This window comes from Macaca thibetana, chromosome 14 (assembly GCF_024542745.1).
Source record: "Macaca thibetana thibetana isolate TM-01 chromosome 14, ASM2454274v1, whole genome shotgun sequence".
NCBI lineage: Eukaryota > Metazoa > Chordata > Mammalia > Primates > Cercopithecidae > Macaca > Macaca thibetana.
In genome coordinates, this window is record NC_065591.1 from 43,376,596 (window position 1) to 43,390,375 (window position 13,780).

The following is a 13,780-nucleotide window of genomic DNA, read 5'->3' on the forward strand; positions in this document are numbered from 1 at the left end:
AGAGACAGGCTCTCATTCTGTTGCCCAGCTGGAGTGCAGTGGTGCAATCATAGTTCACTGCAGCCTCAAGATCCTCAGCTCAAGTGATTCTCTCACCTCAACCTCTGGAGTAGCTGGGACTACAGGCATGTGCCACCATACTTGGCTAATTTTTAACAAAAAAAATTTTTAGAAACAGTGTCTTAGAGTTGTCCAGGCTGGTCCCAAACTCTTGGCCTTAAGCAATCCTCCTGTCTTGGCTTCCCAGAGTGCTGGGAATTTATAGGCATGAGTCACTGCACCTGACCCTGTGTTGACTTTATTAGGGTGTTTTTCTTTCCTTAGGAAAATTAACCTTTTAAAAAGGATAAGGATTTTATATTCATTTGATTTTCTGATTTGCTTTTGAAGATCTCTGATTATCATTCTGGTTAAATGAATGACTATTATTTTCAGGGATCTTTAATTTTGTATTTATCAAGTGTTTTGAACTTTTTGACATCTTTGACAGGTTTCCCCAAGATCAAAATCCTAAATTAAGGCTTTTTTGACATCTACAATTAACTTTGCAATTTTACAGTTGGGCTTCTGTGGAGCTTCAAAGAATATAACTCTCATCCTGTAGATATATTAAATGATAAGGCTTATTTGGCAAATTGTATGAAAAGCATTGTCAGATGATGTGATACTAGATCTTCTTTCAGTTATATTTATTGGTGTATTCTTGGCATAACTGTTTAAAAACTGTATAAATTTATAAAAAATTGATGTTATGCCATAATTTTGGTTTTCTGAAATATTTTCTAAAGTTTTATTTGAATGGATATGTTATGAATTTAAGTACTCTAAAGCATATATAAAATTTATAAAACTGTGATGGTACTAATTTGACACAGTCAAGATTCTGGTTGATATCTTAAAATGCCGCATATATAAAAATAACTACATTTCCTTGTCAACTTTGAATTTTCATCAGATTTTTTTAACCATGGTTATTTTAAACTTTTGTCATCCACAGTTATTGTTTTAAATTCTTCTCTAATAGCATATGTAATCAGCCACAGCTCAAAACTGCTTTTCAAGAAAAAGTTTCTAAGAAGTACTCTGAAACACAGATTTCTGATAACTTTAAGATCAATGGACTGAATAAAAATTTCCAGAACTCCAAGAAAGAAATGTATAAGTTTATAAAAATGCTCATTAAGATCAAGCAAAATAAAAATTTAGTTACATGAAATTAAGTAATTGATAACGCTACTGTTTTTATGATTTTTATGTAAAACAATGATTGATTATTCACTTAAATATTTTCAAGATTTTTAAAAAAGTTATCTCTTAAGCTTTACAACACTTAAGCTTTACAACATAGTTTACAACACTTTGGTAAAGTATACTTTTGTGAAAACATGGAAGTATTTACTTTTTCTCTGTAATAGTAAGGGTTCCCTAGAGGGACAGGACTAAGAGGATGAATGCATATATGAGAGGGAGATTTTTAAGGAGTATTGACTCACATGATCACAAGGTGAAGTCCCACAATAGCCTGTCTGCAAGCTGAGGGGCAAGGAAGCCAGTCCGAGTCCCAAAACCTCAATTTCCCCCGCTCGATTCCTCCAAAAATTGAAAAAATATTCATAATATTTTTAATGATAATGTAGTTATTTGCATAAGTTCAACAAAAATCTGTTCTCTCTTTATTGAAGGATAGAATTGAAAAGAGTGGTTACGTTACCAAGGCTTTGACTGAAGTATCGTATTTGAGAATGTGCATAAAACAACTGGCTTCAGTGGTTCCTAGCATCACAGTGAATGATTAGAAATTGTCACTTCCTGGCAGGCACGGAAAACTAAAGAATATAAGTGGAATCTAAAGTCTGCCCCTGTTTGGCTTCCTTCCCTCAAGAGGTATTAAAATCTGAGACTCCTATGTGATGAATGTATATTATTTTGAAGAAAAAAAATGAAATATCATATACTTGTTATTAGATTGTAGCCTTATTCATGGATTTCAAGTTCTTATTTACCCATAGACTGCACTAGATCCTGAATCCTCCTAATTTCATCCAAAATTTGGCTACAACTCTCCAGCTAGTAACAAAAAACTGCTCTGATCCTAAAACCCTGTAAGTTGAAACTAGATACATTTTAAAGAACAAGCCTTATGTCTGATGTATGGTCACCACAAGATCATCAAACTGCATATCATGATTAGAGATACTCAAACTGAAAACCAGGAGAGGTTGGTGTTTTCATGCTATAGAAAACTTTTCCCAAGATATTGGAACAAGTCTTCATATCACAACGAGACTATTACCTACCTTAATGCTACTCTAACCCCCGTTTTCTACATGGTAAGATAATAGTGTAAAGTTTAACAAAATTAACAGCTTCTGCTGGTAACTTAACAGAACCTAAACATTCTTTAGTATCCATTGGTTAAATAAGAAAATGTCCTTGCTATTGCTAATACTACATGCTGTCCCTGGTAAAATTCCTCTGGAAAATTGAGAATCATTTGCATAAAATAAGAAAACAGACTATATTCTTACTATAGGTCTTACCTAATTTCCTGTGGTCATTTGATTTATTCGATTGGTTATTTTTAAGTTTAAGTTCATGGCTCAAAATCATTATGCAAACTTGAATTGTCATATTACCATTTATTTTACCTTTCTAAATTTTGTATCTGTTACTTATTAAAGTTCTATGGAAGTACTAACTCCTAGCAAAATAATGTTGGCCCAGCACTTTAAGATAACAAAAGACTACAGAGCAGACAAAATTGAACATAATAATGAACTCCACGTAGACATTAGCTTGAGAGCCACTCCCTGAAGGACTAAAGAGTTGACCCTGGATCCTAGTCTCCAATGAATCCCTTTCAATATGAGATGAGACCAACCCCTTGGACAAGTCTGTCATGGCACCAAGAGACATCAAAAACTAACTATAGGATGATTCATTAGTGATGCTTTTGAAATAAGATCTTGATCAAAAGGGAAACTGAAAATTGTCTGAGTCAAAATGGAGTCACTAATGTTAAACCAAACAAACAAAAAACAACCAACCCTGATAAATAGGGAAATAGAGCTGGGGAAGGCTATGAAGACAGGGCTCTCACACTTATATGCCGGATAACAAAAACTATCACGAAAGACTGCAAAAACTACAGTCTTGCACAAAAATCATTGCAACTTTACCCAAAAAGTACTTCTGCAAGGATATCTGCACAGCAACTGCCTATTCACCCTCAGACGGGCATCACGCTAGTTATTGATCTTTGTAGCCAATGATAATTATTTCAAAACAATTATGTAATCTTCCTCATTTTTTCTTTAAAAATATTTGTCTTCCCCTACCTCCCTGAATATGCAGGTAGTTTACTATGGTACACACATGCTAATTGCAATACTTTAGTCCCAAGTAAGCATTATTTTCTTTTAGAGAGTGTCGCTGTTGGCTATTTAGCTTGGCACGTGTCACAGTGACCTTCCTAAAAGTTTGTCGGAATCTCTTACTAGATTTTGTGAGATCTTTGAGCACAGAAAATGGGACTTGTTCATTTTTGTATCTCTACCACTGAATACTTAGTAGGTGCTCACAATATGTACATTGAATCAAAAAGTAAATGAATAAATAATAAAGAAAAATAAATGCCAGCATATAAAAATAAAAATAAAATGGTTAAAAATAAGATTATTTAAATCTTTGAGCAGTCAAAGGTACATTAAATCTACTTTTTTTCTAGAAATAGAAAGATGAGCAATTTTTTACCTCTTCCTTTAAAAGCTTATACACTCGAGGGTCACTAGAGTCAAACAATTAATTCATCTTGTAAGGGTGCCTGCAAAGTAATTTTGGTTAAATATAAAAGTAAAGATATATTGTGTGTGTGTGTTTTTTTTTTTTTTTTTTTTTTTGATGGAGTCTAGCTCTGTCACCAAACTGGTAAACTGGAGTGTAATGGCTCTATCTCGACTGACTGCAACCTACACCTTCCAGGTTCAAGTGATTCTCCTGCCTTAGCCTCCCAAGTAGCTGGGACTACAGGCACACACCACCACACCCAGCTAATTTTTAAATATTTTTAGTAGAGATAGGGTTTCACCATTGGCCGGAATGGTCTCGATTTGATCTCCTGATCTGCCCACCTCAGCCTCCCAAAGTGCTGGCATGAGCCACCATGCCCGGCCATCCTTTATTATTCTAAACAACCAGGCAGAATGAACAGAGTCTTGGGGAAAGTGAATAAATGAGGGATGAGGATATCTGAGCAAATGTTCCAGGCAGATGAACTGCCAGTTTGCAGACCCTGAAGTCTTTTAAGAAACCATGGCTGGCACAGAGTGGGTTGGGGAGAGTACAAGGAGAGTCTCTCAGAAACCAAACTCAGTAACAACTTGGTATTTTACCCTGAGTGAGATAGGAAGACTTTGAGGAAGCTGAGTAGAGGAACATGATAATATGGCTACTTTGAGTGACATCAGGGTATAGACAGAAGAATGGAAGTCAGAAATCTTCCCTTTAGGGTATACAGAGAATTTTCAGTGGGAGGAGATACATAGCAGGTGAAAAGAAGACCATCTCAGGAAATGACAAACATGGGGAACCACAACATTAATGTGACAGAGGCTGGGGACTGAATGGCCCCTTTTTCTGCTCTAGATTAGGCCATTAGAGCCCATCTTTTTTAGGAGGTGACATTTTAGCTTAGATCTGAAGATGAAAAAAAAATTCAGTTATACAAATATGTAGGGTCAGAGAATCTTGGCCGAAGGGATAACAAGGGTGAGAGTGCTTAAACAGCTCCCGCAGTGTTTAATGAATTTCCGTTTAACACTAAATCATCAAGGGCCTTTAATGTGGTTCAAATTTGGGAAGTGTGGGGCATAGTTGAAATGCACACTCTTTTGAGATATGCTAATTTTACTTTAATTCTCAATTTTTCCCTGATCATGGGTATCACTTAGGATCAATTACTAAATCTCTCTGAGTTTCACTTTCTTTATTTGAAAATGGGGATACTAAAACCTACCAGACAGTGCTGTTGTGAGGATTACATGAAATAATGTACATAAAGCAGCTAGCACATTTTCTGATGTATATTTTGTGTTCAATAAATATTAATCCCTTCTTAAAATGAAGAAAAGAGAAAGTATCATCATAGTTGAATTTTTAAAGATTTTTTTTTCTTTGTATTAGGCGATACTAATCTGGGAAATTGCTTTTCCCTACTTCTCAGTGTCTTGTCTCGCACACAGATGGGATGGTGTCCACTCTGTCAGAGGATGTGAGTTTGCAGTTGAGGATCTTAATTAGAAATGTTGAGTTGGCCATCTTAATTTAACCCAACCCTCTTTGTAATTTTTGTTTTGTTTTGTTTTGTTTTTTTTTGAGACAGAGTCTCGCTCTGTCGCCCAGGCTGGAGTGCAGTGGCGCAATCCCGGCTCACTGCAAGCTCTGCCTCCTGGGTTCACGCCATTCTCCTGCCTCAGCCTTCCGAGTAGCTGGGACCACAGGTGCATACCACCATGCCTGGCTAATTTTTTTGCCTGGCTAATTTTTTGTATTTTTTAGTAAAGACGGTATTTCACCATGTTAGCCAGGATGGTCTCGATCTCCTGACCTCGTGATCTACCCGCCTCAGCCTCCCAAAGTGCTGGGATTACAGGTGTGAGCCACCGCACCCAGCCCCTCCTTGTAATTAACAGTTCACTTTTGTATAATGCCTGGCCTATGCTAGATGATTCTTTGTTAAGGTGAAGAGGAAATATCCCTAGGCACAAGCTGATGAAATGCAGGGTGTGTGGAGGCCGTAGCAGATGTGGAGTTCAGTGCTGACTGCCTGCAACAAACTTAATTAACACAAAATCTTAAGCTTAGTGATTCATAAATTCAAATGCAAATGTTGAACAAATGGTTTTGAAAGTTTTTTTGGTTATTTTACCCTAAAACTTATTTTAAATATTTTGATAGTATGACTGTTTGTCTACCCACTCACTCTAGTGCTTAAGAAATGTAACCTTTGCTTTCTATAGTTCAATATAATTTTGTTTCAAGGCCTCATTCTCCTTAAGAAAGTGTCAAAAAAATTACAGCAAATTTAGTTTAAAGATTTCATTTGGCTTTATTCGCAATTCTAGAATTGGGCAACACTTCATTCTATAAAATAGAATGAGTGTTCAGAGAAGTTGAGTAAAAGGGGTGACTTTGTAGACAGAGAAGGGCTAAAGAAGGCAGAAGAAGAGAATGAAAAGTTCATTAGTCATTTCAAAGCTATTTTTCTTTAAAATCTGGTCTGTTGGGGCCTAGTGCAAGAGTTTAGTCCAAAACAACAGTCTCCTATAATTTGTACGTAACAACAGGAACAAATATTTCAATCTATTTAAGGTTCTGCCCCTTTTCCCCAGGATGGTGGCTAAATTCCTTAACCCATGTTGCAGGGCACAGTGATGTCTGGTTCCTGACTGTCATCTGACTATGCAGGCATCTTCTGTGACATCAGTTATCTGTGCCAGTCCTGGGTCATCAGTCCCCGCAGATTGCTGCTGTGCTATTGTTTGTGCCAGGTCTGGCTCTTTCCACTGCCTCAAAACTTCTCTTGGGAGCATGGAAAACCATTGGCTTCTCTCCCTGCCTACTCTGAAGCTATGAAAAACTGGGTGCTGGGTGGATCAGGAGCTTTATCAAGCATGTATCACTTAGTCACTTGTACTCTGTTTCTGAGGGCCTCTTCTCAGCAATCTCATGCACTTCTCAGCTCCCTTCAGTTCTCTCCGATGTTCTTCTACCTAGTCATTTACAGCTCCGAAGCTAAAAACTGAATTAGGCATTCTACTGGGTCACCCAATCTCTGCAGTAGTAAAGACAAGATGCCCAGTTGCTCTAATTAGGAGAAGTGGTTAGGTAAGGGGAATTATCTTGAAAAAACATTGATTAATAATTCAAAATATTACTCTGTCTCACTTGTACAGCAAAGCAATTTTTGCATGGTCATCACTTACATAAAAAAAAACCCAATTAATGAAATAGCCTTTTACGAAATTTAATCAGAGCTACTCATAAGTGTTGAAACAGAAAGATAATAATTTCTTAAGCAATGAGAGGATCAGTACTTCATCCTGTGTATCTGGTGTGTCTCCTGAGAGTTTGTCCTCAATGTTCTTTTAAAGGCAATTAAACTTTTGTGAGTGACTCAGACACTATTTAAATATGCCGATGTCTCATATTCTCGGAGAGTTTTGTTTAAATAATGTCCTCTATTTAAAAGAAGCACCAAAAGCAAATTGGTTTGTATTTGTTTTGCACTGGTTCAATATGGTCCTATAGATTATGGTCATGAAATATTTTACTATATACTGTACTAGGCACTATTTTAACCCCAAACCACAGAAGTCAAACTTAAACTCTTGAAACTCAAAGGAGAATCTATTGACTTACATATCTGGAAGTTTAGGTTCAGCTTGATTCTACATAGCAAGATTCAGTGACACAAATTATAATATTGGAGTTTGATTTGTTGTCTGTTTCTTTTGCCTTCAACTTTTAGCATTTCTACCTTCTGCATGTGGGTCCTGTTCTTAATAAGACTTTCTATGATAGGAAAAAATTCCCAAGCTTATATCCTTGTAGCTTGTGATTCAGAAAAAGGACTCTTTTTTGTTGTTGTTGTTTTTGACTCTCTAAATATCAAATATCAGGAAAGGCCTGGACTTCTGTGGGCCATGTGTACACTCTTTGCTCAATCACTGCAACAAGGGAGATGGAGTACACTATACTGACTGGCTGTCCTGAATCACATGATCACAAGCAATGATGGAAAGAAGGGTCACGGTAGTTGACAGCCCCACCAGGACAACATGCACACAGTCATGATTCCTAATAGGAAAAGTAGTGTGCTGCTCTCAGAAGAATGAAGGAAGGCTAAAAAATAAAATAAATCTGCAGTATAAATGGGGGAGTGGTGGGTAGACTGAAGCACTCTTTGTGTGTTCCTTTCCAGATCTGGATTTGGGGCTATACTCACATTTATGATACTAAGACTGGGGTCCTATAATGCCCAGTCTGCTCACAATCTCACAAGATTGTGAGAAAAGACAATGGATGTTTCTGTATATTCTAAGTAGATTTTTAACTACTAATAACTACCAAGTTTTAGCTACCAAGTAGATTTTTAACTACTAATAAAATTCACCTTATTTTTAAAGAAATTATGCCTTTTCTCATGAAGATATATTTTATTCTTTCCCCTCCCATTTCTTCCATCTTCCTCTGTTACCATAAACAAAGGAGCTTTTGTGACTAAGTTTGCACAGCTGTTTCAACAGCCTACTTAGTAAGTAAGCCAGATAAAGTGGTGACAAATACCAGTTTGAGTGGGATTTGATACTTTGTGTAAAAATTTGTTTCTACATTTCTTTTGAAGTAATGCCATTCTAGGTAAAAAAAACAAACAACATCCCCACAAACAACCAAACAAACAAACAAAACCTGGAGCTGAACTGCAGAACCCTTCACAATATATCACATTTGATGTATTGTGTGTTATGTATCAGAATCAGGTTCTCTTCCGCACATTGTTTCTCTGGCATGACAGATGCTTCTGCCAAAGTCAGAATTATCAGTGATATGGAGAATAAGACTAAATCACATTTACTGTAGCTGTGGATAAAACATCTCCAAACCAGGCAGAAAATGTCAATATCATTGACCTCAAGGGAGATATGTGGTTTTTCCACAGTGTGGAGTTTGGGGGCTCTCCAGCAAAACAGCACAACAGCAACAGAGAAGGTTTTTCTTGTGACCAGAATGTAAAGTGCTGTCACTGATCCAGATTTAGAAAGGAATGTAACAGTTCTGAGCCTGTGCAGGAAAAGAGAACTAGACATGAGGCCAAAAATCTGAAATTTTAGCCCTTGTTCTTTCACTGCATCCCTGAGGATCCTTGTCTACCCGCTGGACTTCCTTCTGCATCACTTTCTATTTATTTGATATAAAACTGAGGATAGTAGTTCTCATAGAGTCTGGAATACACATTGTTGCTTATTTTATTTACAGCTGTAAGGTGCCCATTGATACTATCATCAACTAACATTTCTTATATGATATGTGTACCTTTCCAAAGACTTTCACTTCAGTTATGCCACTTGATCTTTACGACATCCCAGCCAGGAGCCAGAAGAGTATTTGTATTCCAACTTTTAGAAAAAACTGAGGTCTACAGAAGTGAGGTGACTTCTTTACAAGCCCTAGAGTAACATGAAACAATCCAGGACTTAAAACTTCTGCCTCTGTACTCTTGACACAGCTTGTTCCTTTCCTTCCCTAAAGTTCATAGCCTTTCTCTATGTATTTTTTTGCTAGTAAATCCTTTATAAAATCTTTAAAAATACACATTTCCCTTTCTTTCATGGTTTTTGTTTTTCTTTGTAAAAAAATAGTGATCTAATATTTAATTAACACAATGTATGATAAAATTGGTGCAAAGTACATTATTCCTATTATCTCATTTAATCTGGCTGCAACTTTATATTTCAGGAACTATTCTTATTTCCATTTTACAGATGAGGTAATTGAACCCTGAAGAGTTTAAGAGGCTCGCTTAAAGGTATACACTGAGAGTTTGAGCTTTTAAACACTTTGAGATACAGCCTCCATGATCTATAATGGCTAAAAAAAAATATGAATGTGGCAGAAATGTCCCGAGAGAGTTAGTCTCTTCCCTATGCCAGTTTTTTTCTGTATCTTCAAATTGAACAGGAATCAGATATATATATCTGCTTTAAAAAACTAAATAACTGAGCCAAATTTATCAAGAAACAATTTTCAAACTTTGGACAATAAGTAGCACAGGACTTTGGCCTCTGATAGAAGAAAAGCAAACAAGATTAGGTTTAAAGTTGCATCCTTATTCTGCCTAGAAGCAGTTTTCAAGCCATAGATACAGAAACAAGAGAACCCAAAGAGCACCTGGTAGTCTTAATAAACTGAGAAGATTGAGATAATGTTTGGGGAAACCAAATTGGTCAGTATTTATTTGCAAGTTTTAAGACAAGAGAAGAGACAACTGCCTATAAAGATAAGGAACTCCAAAGATTTACAGAGAGTTTATCTTGTGTATTTGGTAGTAATTTTCATCTGAACGTGGAGCACCATGCAAGGCTGGAGAAGGAAACCCTGGGCATAAGTAAACTGAGTAATTTCAAGAAGTCAAACAGAGCTAGGAATATTTTGTATAGCCACCAATGAGAGTAGGAAGAGTCCATAATTAAGGGCATCAATTATAGTACTCAGAAGTATATTGCCTTTATAGCAGGAATAAACAAATTTCATATACTACTCTGGATCTGCCCCAATGAAACTTAAAAACAAACCTAAAACAAAATCAAACTAATTCCAAGCAACTTAACAATGTGCCAGAACAAACTTCAACACTATTCAAAGGCATACAAGAAAATCCAGCACATGTAACATTCAAAATGTCTGGCATCCAATCAAAATGACTAGGCATTGGCTGGGTACAGTGGCTCATGCCTGTAATCCCAGCACTTTGGGGAGGCTGAAGTAGGATTACCTGAGACTAAGAGTTCAAGGCCAGCCTAGGCAACAAAGGAAAATTGTGTCTCTACAGAAAATTTAAAATTTGGCCAGGTATGGTATTGTGTGTCTATAATCCTAGTTACTCAGGAGGCTAAGGTGGAAGGATCATTTGAGCCCAGCAGTTTGAGGCTGCAGTGAGCTGTGATTGCACTCCAGCCTGGGTGACAGAGTAAGACTCTGTCTTGAAAAATAAAAAATAAATTATCAGGCCTACCAAAAACTATGCAATAGAACCCCCAACTGGGAGAAAAACTAATCAATAGAAATAGACCCAGAAATTACAGGGAGAATGAAATTAGCAAGCCAGGACATTAAAACAGCTACAACAAACATGTTTCCAATGTTTAAGTAGGTAGAAGAAAATATAACCATAATGACATAAATGAAAATTATTAAAAAGACTTAAATTGAACTTCTAGAGATTAAAAATATAGTATCTGAAATAAAAATACATTTGCTGCAAGGGACTGCAGATTATACGTTGTGAAGAAAAGATCAGAGAATCTGGAGATACAGTAGTAGAAACACAGAAAGAAAAAAAGCCTGAAAAATAAATATCACTGACTTGTGAGATAGTATCAAATTATTTAACATGCATATAATTGCAATATATTTAAAAAGATGTGAGGAGACAAAAAAATTGATTATTTTATTTTAGCTGGGAAATTTCCAAGTATGATGATGAAAAATATGAACCCACGTATTGATAAGGCCCAGTGATTCCTAAGTGGATTATATAAATAAAACTACACCAATGCACCCATAGTCAACTTCCTAAAAACCAGAAGAAAATTTTAAAAGCAGGTAGAGAAAAATAACACATACTCAAAGGAACAAAGATAGGAGTCAAAAGCAGAAGACATTGTAGGGCAACATTTTTATCGTGCTGAAAGAAAAGAACTGTCAACTTAGAATTCTGTATCGTGTAAAATAATAATTTAAGAAAAACCAGTGAAATAAAGCCTTTTCTCAGACAAATAGAAGCTGAGAAAATTTCTTACCAGCATACCTGCACTTATGAAATTTTGAAGGAAGTTCTTTGGGCAAAGAAAAACAGTGCTAGATGCATATTTGTATCTACAGAAAGGAATTGCACAGGAAATGGTCAACAGGTGGAAAGAATAAAACAATTTTTCTTATTTTGGTCTCCTTAAAAATCGTTGGTTATTTGAAACAAAAATTATAACATATGAGGTTTATAACTATGAAAATATGAAACATATGATAATACCACTAAGGCAGTGAGGAAGAAAATGGAGATATATCATTGTAAGGTTCTTATTCTATACACAAAGTGCTATAGTATTATTTGAAGATAGAGACATAAGTCTAAGATGTGTATTGTACACTTCTCAATTATTCAGAATAATAAGTGAAAATACAGAAGCATGATAAGAGCCAATAAAGGAGATAAAATGAAATCATTAAAAATACTAATATTTCAGCTTTTCAGCTTTTCTCCATCCAGGACATAGGCATGAGCAAGGACTTCATGTCTAAAACACCAAAAGCAATGGCAGCAAAAGCCAAAATTGACAAATGGGATCTAATTAAACAAAAGAGCTTCTGCACAGCAAAAGAAACTGCCGTCAGAGTGAATAGGCAACCTACAGAATGGGAGAAAATTTTTGCAATCTACTCATCTGACAAAGGGCTAATATCCATAATCTATAAATAACTTAATCAAATTTACAAGAAAAAAACAACCCCATCAAAAAGTGGGCAAAGGATATGAACAGACACTTCTCAAAAGAAGACATTTATGCAGCCAACAGACACATGAAAAAATGCTCATCATCACTGGCCATCAGAGAAATGCAAATCAAAACTACAGTGAGATACTATCTCATACCACTTAGAATGACGATCATTAAAAAGTCAGGAAACAACAGGTGCTGGAGAGGATGTGGAGAAATAGGAACACTTTTACACTGTTGGTGGGACTGTAAACTAGTTCAACCATTGTGGAAGACAGTGTGGTGATTCCTCAAGGATCTAGAACTAGAAATACCATTTGACCCAACCATCCCATTACTGAGTATATACCCAAAGGATTACAAATCATGCTGCTATAAAGACATGCACATGTATGTTATTGCGGCACTATTCAAAATAGCAAAGACTTGGAACCAACCCAAATATCCATCAGTGATAGACTGGATTAAGAAAACGTGGCACATACACACCATGGAATATTATGCAGCCATAAAACAGGATGAGTTCATGTCCTTTGTAGGGACATGAATGAAGCTGGCAGCCATCATTCTCAGCAAATTATCACAAGGACAGAAAACCAAACACCACATGCTCTCACTCATAGGTGGGAATTGAACAATGAGAGCACTTGGACACAGGAAGGGGAACATCACACACTGGGGCATGTCGTGGGGTGGGGGTAGGGGGGAGATATAGCATTAGGAGATAAACCTAATGTAAATGATGAGTTAATGGGTGCAACACAGCAACATGGCACATGTATACATATGTAACAAACCTGCACGTTGTGTACATGTACCCTAAAACTTTAAGTATAATAATAAAAAGAATAAAAAAACTAATATTTTAAAAAGACATGAAAAGAGTGGAAAGACTATTTCAATAGTCTGGGAGAGAGATGATCATCTATTGGATTGTGGTGGTTGTATCAGATATTGTGAGATGCAGTAGAGTTTGAGATATATTCCAAATGAGAGTCAATGGAACTTGTTAACGGAGTTGATGTAGGGTGTGAGACTAAAAGGAGCCAAGAATGTCTCCCAAGCCTTTTGGATAAAGCCGTGGGTAAAAAGAGTTACCATTTACTAATATGAGGAAAAGTGGAAGGACAGGTTTCTAAGGTAAAATTGTGAACTGAGATTGGAAAATTTTAGCTTGAGATGTCTATTAGAGTAGAAATGTAGAATAGGCCATTGGACACTCAAATTGGTCTTTTAGGTGAGAGAATGGTGCTGGGGATGTACATTTGGAAGTCATTCATTTATAGATATTAAGCTTAAATATTTTGTTTGGCAGAAGCTTGTATTTTCCCTTTATATACTAAAGTCACTGAGCAGAGTTTTAAGCTGGGAAATGATATAGTCATATTTGATTTTTGAAAAAAAAAAACTGCTATGGTGGTGTTCAGAATGATATTTTTGGAACAGAAAATGTAGAAATACCATTCAGGAAACCTATGCCAGTAGAAAAATGGGATGAGGGATTA

The 13,780-nt window shown here is 36.2% G+C and overlaps 1 long non-coding RNA gene across 3 annotated transcripts in view; it reads left to right on the top strand.

Annotated features, from left to right (window-relative positions):
• LOC126934721 (uncharacterized) overlaps positions 1–13,780 on the top strand; it is a 90,174-nt gene that overhangs the window by 25,887 nt on the left and 50,507 nt on the right. For 2 of the 3 annotated variants that reach the window (XR_007719087.1, XR_007719085.1), the window contains one exon: positions 1,683–2,567. The exons of the other annotated variant lie outside the window; for it this stretch is intronic. This is a non-coding gene — a long non-coding RNA (uncharacterized LOC126934721). Of the gene's footprint in view, positions 1–1,682; positions 2,568–13,780 lie in introns of those variants that run through there. 3 annotated transcript variants of the gene reach the window in all.